The 11,737-nt window shown below is 46.0% G+C and overlaps 1 protein-coding gene across 7 annotated transcripts in view; it reads right to left on the bottom strand.

The window, feature by feature from the left end:
- col19a1 (collagen type XIX alpha 1 chain) overlaps positions 1–11,737 on the bottom strand; it is a 259,676-nt gene that overhangs the window by 98,423 nt on the left and 149,516 nt on the right. The window lies entirely within an intron of this gene.

Consider the following 11,737-nt stretch of genomic DNA (forward strand, 5'->3'; position numbering starts at 1 on the left):
AGGCACAGAAATGATGGGTGGGCGTCTGCTCTCTTCAGAGGTCCTTTATATCTGTAAAATAGGGACCTTGTAGCAGTAAGGACAGGAAATCAGCAGAAGGCAAGGGAAGTTAAAGTGCTCAACTCCACTGTGTCTGCCTCCCAGATGGGCAAAGAACCTTGGCGTGACCCTGGACAACAACCTGTCCTTCTCTGAAAACATCAACGCAGTGACTCGCTCCTGCAGGTTTATGCTCTGCAACATCCATAGAGTATGACCTCACACAGGAAGGTCCTGAATTAGGCACTTGTCCTAATTCATTCACTTGTCCTAATTCAGGCACTTGTCCTAATTCAGGCACTTGTCCTAATTCATACAATTGTCCTAATTCAGACACTTGTCCTAATTCAGACACTTGTCCTAATTCAGACACTTGTCCTAATTCAGACACTTGTCCTAATTGAGGCATCACCCATCTAGACTACTGCTACTCTCTGTTGGCTGAGCTCCATCAAACCCCTGCAACTTATACAACAACTTGAAGTATGGTTCATTATTGTTTTATTCTATATATTTGAGTAGGAACATTGTTTAATTAGCTCACCTGCCACAACAAAATATATGGGCATCTTCTCAAGACAGCCTGTGGTAGCTCCCCCAAACCCACACCTTGTTGAGAGAGATAACAGCCTGCCACACAGCAACAGCCACACACATAGAATTGAGTGCATCCCAAATGGCACCCTGTTTCCTATGGGCCCGGGTGAAAAGAAGTGCACTATATAGGGGATAGGGTGCCATTTGGGATGCAGATTTTCTGTCCCCAAAACGAGCAGCTCCATTTGGACTGGGGCTGTGTGAAATGTAACTGTCTACGGATTCCCAGACTCCCTTTTCACTTTCAACAACACTTCACCTGTTTTCTTCACCCCTCTTTTTTCCCCCAGCATAGAGTCTTCTGGACCAATCAGGGCAACTTTGAACCTTTTGATGGTTAGCCTGTGTGTGTGTGTGTGTGTGTGTGTGTGTGTGTGTCTCTCTCTGTGTCTCTGTGTCTCTCTGTGTCTCTCTGTGTCTCTCTGTGTGTCTCTGTGTGTCTCTGTGTGTCTCTGTGTGTCTCTCTGTGTCTCTCTGTGTCTCTCTGTGTCTCTCTGTGTCTCTCTGTGTCTGTGTCTGTCTCGGTCTCGGTCTCTGTGTCTGTCTCTCTGTGTCTCTGTGTCTCGGTCTCGGTCTCGGTCTCTCTCCCAAATGGTGCTTTTAACAACAGTCATTATGATGCTGCGGTCTTTTAATGTGATCTAGTCACTGATTGGTTGGGAGGGTTATGAGCTAACAAAACAAGCAGACGATTGCCATACATGAACAGATAGACTGGCCTATTCATATAATAGAGGGGAGAAGCCTCTGTGGATACATTTATTGTGAACATTAATTGACTTGTGAATAGTTTATACTGTATGAATGTTATTAATGCAAAATAAAATTAACATATAACCTCACCATATATTTTATCGATTCAGGCCTCTCTTGTAAAATAGATTTGATCTCAATGAGAATAACTTCTATAAAAAAAGGTTACATGGCAATACGAAGGTGTTGTTTTACTGCCACAGCAGTCGTAACCACCCGTAAGGCCTTGTCCCAGGATACCTGTGTTTGATGTCTCTTCACATAGTGCTAAATGAACAGTAAAGTGGAGCCCAGCGGTGCACAAGGCAGGGAGGGGACCAGCACAACTGGAGACTACTGTCTAGGTGTTGCTCTGAGGTGCTACATGATGACTTTGAGCTAATCATTAAACAGCAATTAAATATCTCTCCCTCCTTCTCTCCCTCTTCTCTCTCTACCTCTCTCTCTCTCTCTCCCTCCTTCTCTCTCTACCTCTCTCTCTCCCTCCTTCTCCCTCTATCTCTCTCCCTCTCTCCCTCTCCTTCTTCTCTCTCTACCTCTCTCTCTCTCTCCCTCTCCTTCTTCTCTCTCTACCTGTATCTCTCCTCCCTCTGCCTCTAGCATCTGCAGTGCTCAGTCTGCCCCTGTTTGTCTGTCTGTCAGTGGGAGAGAGATGCTGTTATGGAGATGTGATTCATGGAGTACTCTGCCTAGCCCCTCACACTGTGCCCCCCCCCCCCCCACACCCACACACACACACACACACACACACACTGAGCATGCCGCCACACACACAAACTGAGCACGCTACAGACTTCACTAAGGGAGAGGGAGAGAGGACTCCAATCACAGAGAGACATATGTTAGGCAAGCTACAATTTAGAGAAGCAGAACTCTCATCTTTCTGTCTAGAGCTCTAGTAGTGAAAGGAGGGAGGGAGTGAGTCAGTGAGTGGTGTTGAGTGTTGTTCACAATGAAGCTACCTTATTATCAGATAGGGCTATTACCTTTTACCTTACTATCAGATAGGACTATTACCTTCTGGCTGTGTGTCAATCTTACTGCATGTGTGTCAACCCTACTGGAAGTGTGTCAACCCTCCTGGATGTGTGTCAAACCTACTGGATGTGTGTCAACCCTACTGGATGTGTGTCAACCCTACTGGATGTGTGTCAAGCCTACTGGATGTGTGTCAACCCTACTGGATGTGTGTCAACCCTACTGGATGTGTGTCAACCCTACTGGATGTGTGTAAACCCTACTGGATGTGTGTCAACCCTACTGGATGTGTGTCAACCCTACTGGATGTATGTCAACCCTACTGGATGTGTGTCAACCCTACTGGATGTGTGTCAACCCTACTGGATGTGTGTCAACCCTACTGGATGTATGTATATCCTACTAGATGTGTGTCAGTCATACTAGATGTGTGTCAGTCCTACTGGATGTGTGTCAGTCCTACTAGATGTGTGTCAGTCCTACTAGATGTGTGTCAGTCCTACTAGATGTGTGTCAGTCCTACTAGATGTGTGTCAACCCTACTGGATGTGTGTCTATCCTACTAGATGTGTGTCAACCCTACTGGATGTGTGTCAACCCTACTGGATGTGTGTCAGTCCTACTGGATGTGTGTCAGTCCTACTGGATGTGTGGCAGTCCTACTGGATGTGTGTCAGTCTTACTGGATGTGTGTCCATCCTACTGGATGTGTGTCCATCCTACTAGATGTGTGTCCATCCTACTGGATGTGTGTCCATCCTACTAGATGTGTGTCCATCCTACTAGATGTGTGTCCATCCTACTGGATGGGTGTCCATCCTACTAGATGTGTGACCATCCTACTGGATGTGTGTCCATCCTACTAGATGTGTGTCCATCCTACAGGATGTATGTCTATCCTACTAGATGTGTGTCCATCCTACTGGATGTGTGTCCATCCTACTAGATGTGTGTCCATCCTACTGGATGTATGTCTATCCTACTAGATGTGTGTCCATCCTACAGGATGTATGTCTATCCTACTAGATGTGTGTCCATCCTACTGGATGTGTGTCCATCCTACTAGATGTGTGTCCATCCTACTGGATGTATGTCTATCCTACTAGATGTGTGTCCATCCTACAGGATGTGTGTCTAGCCTACTGGATGTGTGTCCATCCTACTGGATGTGTGTCTAGCCTACTGGATGTGTGTCCATCCTACTAGATGTGTGTCCATCCTACAGGATGTGTGTCTAGCCTACTGGATGTGTGTCCATCCTACTGGATGTGTGTCTAGCCTACTGGATGTGTGTCTAGCCTACTGGATGTGTGTCAGCCCTACGGGATGTGTGAGGGAGAGAACACACCTACTGGATGTGTGTAAGTGTGTCAAGCCCTACTGGATGTGTGTCAACCCTACTGGATGTGTGTCCATCCTACTGGATGTGTGTAAGTGTGTCAAGTCCTACTGGATGTGTTTCAAGCCTACTGGATGTATGTCTATCCTACTGGATGTGTGTCAACCCTACTGGATGTGTGTCCATCCTACTGGATGTGTGTAAGTGTGTCAAGTCCTACTGGATGTGTTTCAAGCCTACTGGATGTATGTCTATCCTACTGGATGTGTGTAAGTGTGTCAAGTCCTACTGGATGTGTTTCAAGCCTACTGGATGTATGTCTATCCTACTGGATGTGTGTCAACCCTACCGGATGTGTGTCCATCCTACTAGATGTGTGTCAGTCCTACTGGATGTATGTCTATCCTACTGGATGTGTGTCCATCCTACAGGATGTGTGTCTAGCCTACTGGGTGTGTGTTCAGTCCTACTGGGTGTGTGTCAGTGTGTCTATACTATTGGATGGGTTTCAACCCTACTGGATGTGTGTCAGTCCTACTGGATGTGTGCCAATCTTATTGGATGTGTGTCAAACCTACTGTATGCACACACACACACACACACACACACACACACACACACACACACACACACACACACACACACACACACACACACACACACACACACACACACACACACACACACACACACACACACACACACACACACACTATCCCTGGTGCCTTCAGACACAACACTACCCCTGGTGCCTTCAGACACAACACTATCCCTGGTGCCTTCAGACACAACACTATCCCTGGTGCCTTCAGACACAACACTATCCCTGGTGCCTTCAGACACCCTGCCACAACACTATCCCTGGTGCCTTCAGGCACCCTGCCACAACACTATCCCTGGTGCCTTCAGACACAACACTATCCCTGGTGCCTTCAGACACAACACTATCCCTGGTGCCTTCAGACACAACACTATCCCTGGTGCCTTCAGACACCCTGCCACAACACTATCCCTGGTGCCTTCAGACACAACACTATCCCTGGTGCCTTCAGACACAACACTATCCCTGGTGCCTTCAGACACAACACTATCCCTGGTCCCTTCAGACACTATCCCTGGTCCCTTCAGACACAACACTATCCCTGGTGCCTTCAGACACCCTGCCACAACACTATCCCTGGTGCCTTCAGACACAACACTATCCCTGGTGCCTTCAGACACAACACTATCCCTGGTGCCTTCAGACACAACACTATCCCTGGTCCCTTCAGACACAACACTATCCCTGGTCCCTTCAGACACCCTGCCACAACACTATCCCTGGTGCCTTCAGGCACCCTGCCACAACACTATCCCTGGTGCCTTCAGACACCCTGCCACAACACTATCCCTGGTGCCTTCAGGCACCCTGCCACAACACTATCCCTGGTGCCTTCAGACACCCTGCCACAACACTATCCCTGGTGCCTTCAGGCACCCTGCCACAACACTATCCCTGGTGCCTTCAGACACAACACTATCCCTGGTGCCTTCAGACACAACACTATCCCTGGTCCCTTCAGACACAACACTATCCCTGGTGCCTTCAGACACCCTGCCACAACACTATCCCTGGTGCCTTCAGGCACCCTGCCACAACACTATCCCTGGTGCCTTCAGACACAACACTATCCCTGGTGCCTTCAGACACAACACTATCCCTGGTGCCTTCAGACACAACACTATCCCTGGTGCCTTCAGACACCCTGCCACAACACTATCCCTGGTGCCTTCAGACACAACACTATCCCTGGTGCCTTCAGACACAACACTATCCCTGGTCCCTTCAGACACAACACTATCCCTGGTCCCTTCAGACACAACACTATCCCTGGTGCCTTCAGACACCCTGCCACAACACTATCCCTGGTGCCTTCAGGCACCCTGCCACAACACTATCCCTGGTGCCTTCAGGCACCCTGCCACAACACTATCCCTGGTGCCTTCAGACACAACACTATCCCTGGTGCCTTCAGACACAACACTATCCCTGGTGCCTTCAGACACCCTGCCACAACACTATCCCTGGTGCCTTCAGACACAACACTATCCCTGGTGCCTTCAGACACCCTGCCACAACACTATCCCTGGTGCCTTCAGACACCCTGCCACAACACTATCCCTGGTGCCTTCAGACACAACACTATCCTTGGTGCCTTCAGACACAACACTATCCCTGGTGCCTTCAGACACAACACTATCCCTGGTGCCTTCAGGCACAACACTATCCCTGGTGCCTTCAGACACAACACTATCCCTGGTGCCTTCAGGCACCCTGCCACAACACTATCCCTGGTGCCTTCAGACACAACACTATCCCTGGTGCCTTCAGGCACCCTGCCACAACACTATCCCTGGTGCCTTCAGACACAACACTATCCCTGGTGCCTTCAGACACAACACTATCCCTGGTGCCTTCAGGCACCCTGCCACAACACTATCCCTGGTGCCTTCAGATACAACACTATCCCTGGTGCCTTCAGACACCCTGCCACAACACTATCCCTGGTGCCTTCAGACACAACACTATCCCTGGTGCCTTCAGACACAACACTATCCCTGGTGCCTTCAGACACAACACTATCCCTGGTGCCTTCAGACACAACACTATCTCTGGTGCCTTCAGACACCCTGCCACAACACTATCCCTGGTGCCTTCAGACACAACACTATCCCTGGTGCCTTCAGACACAACACTATCCCTGGTGCCTTCAGACACAACACTATACCTGGTGCCTTCAGACACAACACTATACCTGGTGCCTTCAGACTCAACACTATCCCTGGTGCCTTCAGACACCCTGCCACAACACTATCCCTGGTGCCTTCAGACACAACACTATCCCTGGTGCCTTCAGACACAACACTATCCCTGGTGCCTTCAGGCACAACACTATCCCTGGGTGCCTTCAGCGTGACAGAATGGTGTTAAATGTTTAATTCAACAGAAACGGTACTGAACGACCCATTGAAGAACGGTGTGATTATGGTGGCCCACAGGGAGATTGCATGGTGTGTGCTGCGGTTGGAGAATTTTCCATGAAGTCCACCAATTTTCCTTGCTAATAAAATTGCAACCATTCCGGTACCATCCCACTATTCCCATTCAAACCGGGAATGGTATTTAAAAGTATACACACCCCTACGTATGTATGTGGACAGTGAAGCTAATATTTTAAATACGGCTTTATACTCCAACATTTTGGATTTGAGATCAAGTCTGTCTGAGGCACACAGTACCGTCAACCTAGATCTGTAGAGAGAAGCAGAGAGAAATGGTTCTCTGTCCAGGAGCAACACAATACAAGTTTGTCCAGCCAGCTGGTCAGCCACCATTCTCTTTTCTCAGGGCACAGGAGCCATTAAAAACCTTCTAGCCGAGGCCAACATCAATATCAACACAGACCACTGGACCAATACAACATGATCGACGCAGCCGCTACGTTCAAGAGGTTGTCCCACTGCCTCCGACTGTCCCGGTACACAACAGTTTCATTCCCGGTATGGTCACCAGAACAAGTGGGGTGGTGTGTTTGTTTCTGGGGCAGTAGGAGGGCCTCATTCTCGCACTCTCTCACTCTCTCACATGCCTCGTGGTTAGCTACAACACCCGGGGGTTCCATGAAAATGACTGCAGGCCTTTTGCTAAAGCACTGTAGGTAATGGCCATCTGTCTGTGATGAGAAGGAGCACTGAGTCACACTGAGAGACAAGCAACAGGAGGTAGAGGAAGAGAGGCAGGAGGGAGGCTGTCTGTGTGTCTGTGACTGTGTGCGTGTGCGCGCGTGTTTGTGTGTCCGTGAGGGTGTGCATGTAAGTGTCAGTGAGGGCGTTATTTAATATGCACAGCACCGCTATTGGTTGAGAGGCGCCAGTCCTCCCTGTCGCCATAGTCACTCACAAATCATGTTGAAACAGTAGTCCCAAATGACACCCTATCTCCTATAAAGTGCACTACATCACATGACAGGGTTACTCTCAGGACACTGAGGCTAGCTGGTTCATCACATGACATGGGTACTAGCAGGACACTGAGGCTTGCTGGTACATCACATGACATGGGTACTAGCAGGACACTGAGGCTAGCTGGTACATCACATGACATGGGTACTATCAGGACACTGAGGCAAGCTGGTACATCACATGACAGGGGTACTATCAGGACACTGAGGCAAGCTGGTACATCACATGACAGGGGTACTATCAGGACACTGAGGCTAGCTGGTACATCACATGACATGGACACTATCAGGACACTGAGGCAAGCTGGTACATCACATGACAGGGGTACTATCAGGACACTGACATTTAGAAATGTCACACTCACACCTCCTCTTTCTCTTCCTCTTCCTCCTTGTCCTCCCTTTTTCCTACGATGTTGTGTCCTATAACTATGTGGGTACGTCTGATATTGCACATTACATGGGCTCTGGTCCAAAGTAGTGCACTAAATAAGCAATAGGGTGCCGTTTGTGAGGCCTAATGAGTTATTAAGGTGTCAGAGAGTACAGGAAGAAATGTGGGAGAAGCGTAACGGTCAGCAGCTGAAGTGATGCTAAAGATAATTGAACCCATTGAGCATGGCGGTGACAGTGACGGAAGATGAGCACCATCTTTCTGTCTATCTGCTTCCAATTCTCATTATCACAACTTTAATCAGAGTGTCAGTGCATGAAAATCATTGAATGGGTAAAATAACAGAATAATTCCATATCAACAAAGTCCAGTTGGTTACTAGAAGGCAGCAGGAAGCAGTAGTGTGTAAATTAGAAATGTTCATTAGGGCAGCTGTAGCAAAACATTTTACAACGTTTTAACAGGAAACATTCAAACAAGGGATTCTTATTCGAAGGCGCTGCGTAGTCTGCGTAAAAAGTTTTTTTACGAACTAATTTCCTAAAATGTTTAAATATGGTTGTACATCAGCAGTGTTCCACTTTTTATGTTAGTCACTGACATTCACTCAATTAACACATCAGCTAACATTTTATAGATCGCTAGTCAAGTTGGTCTAGTCAGCAGTGTTGGGGAGTAGTGAACTACATTTAGTTCAACTAGTAATGTAATTACATTTTGCAGTAGCTTGGTGGTAGTTGAACTATATCATACCTTGGTAGTGTTTTCAGTAGTTCATTACGTTTTTCCCTTGTAGTAGTGTAGCTAACTCCTAGAACGAAATAATACTGTTTTTTGGTCAAATAAAATATGGGTGAAGTAAGTAAGAACGTCCTTTCTTTTTCGGTATCAGACCTGCCGTATTTTCACTTTTTGTGTTTAATAGGCTAAATTACACATTCCGTTAACATCTAACTCCAGAGTGATCTGTTCTGGCCATTTGTAGTCTATGACATTTCAGTGTTAGATGATAATTCTTCACGGAGTAGTTTGAATGTAGTGAACTACTATTTTTCTAAGTAACTTTAGTTTAGTAAACACATTTTTTTCATAAGGGTAGCTTTAGTTTAGTAAACTATATTTTTCATAAGGGTAGCTTTAGTTATGTAAACTATATTTTTCATAAGGGTAGCTTTAGTTTAGTAAACTATATTTTTCATAGGGGTAGCTTTAGTTTAGTAAACTATATTTTTCATAAGGGTAGCTTTAGTTTAGCTCAGATTCTTCCAATATGAAGTAATTGGTAGCTTGGTAAACTATATTTTCAGAGTAGCTTCCCCTTCACTGCTAGCCAGCTACCAAATGACCGACCGGGCACACATGGCATGTGCCCAGGGCCCCTATTGATTTGGTTAGTCACTCACTCAGATATCATTAACATGGCATACTGTAAGTCATGGCAAAATGTGTAGAATTGCAGGAAATTAGCTTTAAAACGGCAACATTTTCTCAACAACCACAATGTGTAGAATTCCAGAAAAGTACATTTAACACTGCAACAAAAAAATATCCACTGCCAAGAAGGGGGACACTAAAATGTTTTGCCCAGCGAGGTGGGAGGGGCCCCCAACCAAATATTGCTTAGGGTCACCTAGGAAAAGTTCAGATAGTACTAGATAGTACCTCCCAAATGTAGATACTGTAGGCTCACTCTGTTTTATAGAGTTTTCTTCTGTTTTATACCGTCTGGACACAACCCTTCTATAGATGTAGATACTGTAGGCTCTCTCTGTTTTATAGAGTTTTCTTCTGCTTTATACCGTCTGGACACAACCCTTCTATAGATGTATGGTGAGTTTTGTGTTTAGGTGATCACACGCACCCAGTCTCTGTGATTGATTAACAGGCCTGCAGAGAAAACTATGGTTGAGTTCCTGCTGACTACATTGCAGACACATGCCAGATCTTATAACACCTGGATAGATATTTAATATCAGCTAACCACATCATATGATATACAGTAGCAATCTGGTGATTATTTAACATCAGATAACCACATCATATGATATACAGTAGCAATCTGGTGATTATTTAACATCAGATAACCACATCATATGATATACAGCAGCAATCTGGTGATTATTTAACATCAGATAACCACATCATATGATATACAGCAGCAATCTGGTGATTATTTAACATCAGATAACCACATCAGATGATATACAGTAGCAATCTGGTGATTATTTAACATCAGATAACCACATCATATGATATACAGTAGCAATCTGGTGATTATTTAACATCAGATAACCACATCATATGATATACAGTAGCAATCTGATGATTATTTAACATCAGATAACCACATCATATGATATACAGTAGCAATCTGGTGATTATTTAACATCAGATAACCACATCAGATGATATACAGTAGCAATCTGGTGTATATTTAACATCAGATAACCACATCAGATGATATACAGTAGCAATCTGATGATTATTTAACATCAGATAACCACATCAGATGATATACAGTAGCAATCTGGTGAATATTATTTATCGGTGGTGACAGTGTTTCCTATCCTCAGTGCAGTGGGCAGCTGGGAGGAGGTGCTCTTATTCTCCATGGACTTTTTAGTGTCCCTAAACCTTTTGGAATTACAGTGCTACAGGATGCAAATTTCTGTTTGAAAAAGCTAGCCTTAGCTTTCCTAACTGGCTGTGTATATTGGTTCCTAACTTCCCTGAAAAGTTGTATATCGCGTACTGCTAATGCAGTACGCCACAGAATGTTTTGTGCTAGTCAAGGGGAGTCAAGTTTGGGGTGAACCAAGGGCTATAAGTTTTTAAAAAATTGAATGGGGCATGCTTATTTAAGATGGCGAGGAAAGCACTTTTAAAGAGCAACCAGGCACCTTCTACTGACAGGATGAGGTCAATATCCTTCCTGGATACCTGGGCCAGGTCGATTAGAAAGGCCTGCTCGCTGAAGTGTTTTACGGAGTGTTTGACAGTGATGAGGGGTGGTCGTTTCACCGCGGACCCATTACAGACGCAGGCAATGAGGCAGTGATCGCTGAGATCCTGGTTGAAGACAGCAGAGGTGTATTTAGAGGGCTAGTTGGTCAGGATGATATCTATGAGGGTGCCCATGGTTACGGATTTAGGGTTGTACCTGGTAGGTTCCTTGATAATTTGTGTGAGATTGAGGGCATCTAGCTTAGATTGTAGGACGGCCGGGATGTTAAGCATATCCCAGTTTAGGTCACCTAACAGTACGAACTCTGAAGATAGATGGGGGGCAATTAATTCACATATGGTGTCCAGGGCACAGCTGGGGGCTGAGGTGATCTATAACAAGCTGCAATGGTGAGAGACTTATTTCTGGAGAGGTGGATTTTTAAAAGTAGAAGCTCGAATTATTTGGGCACAGACCTGGATAGTATGATAGAACTCTGCAGGCTGTCTCTGAGGTAGATTGCAACTCCGCCCCCTTTGGCAGTTCTATCTTGTCGGAAAATGTTGTAGTTGGGGATGGAGATTTCAGAATTTTTGGTGGCCTTCCTAAGCCAGGATTCAGACATGGCTAGGACATCAGGGTTGACGGAGTGAATAAAACAAACTTCGGGAGGAGGATTCCGATGTTAACAT

Source organism: Salvelinus alpinus, chromosome 3 (assembly GCF_045679555.1).
Source record: "Salvelinus alpinus chromosome 3, SLU_Salpinus.1, whole genome shotgun sequence".
NCBI classification, from domain to species: Eukaryota; Metazoa; Chordata; class Actinopteri; order Salmoniformes; family Salmonidae; genus Salvelinus; species Salvelinus alpinus.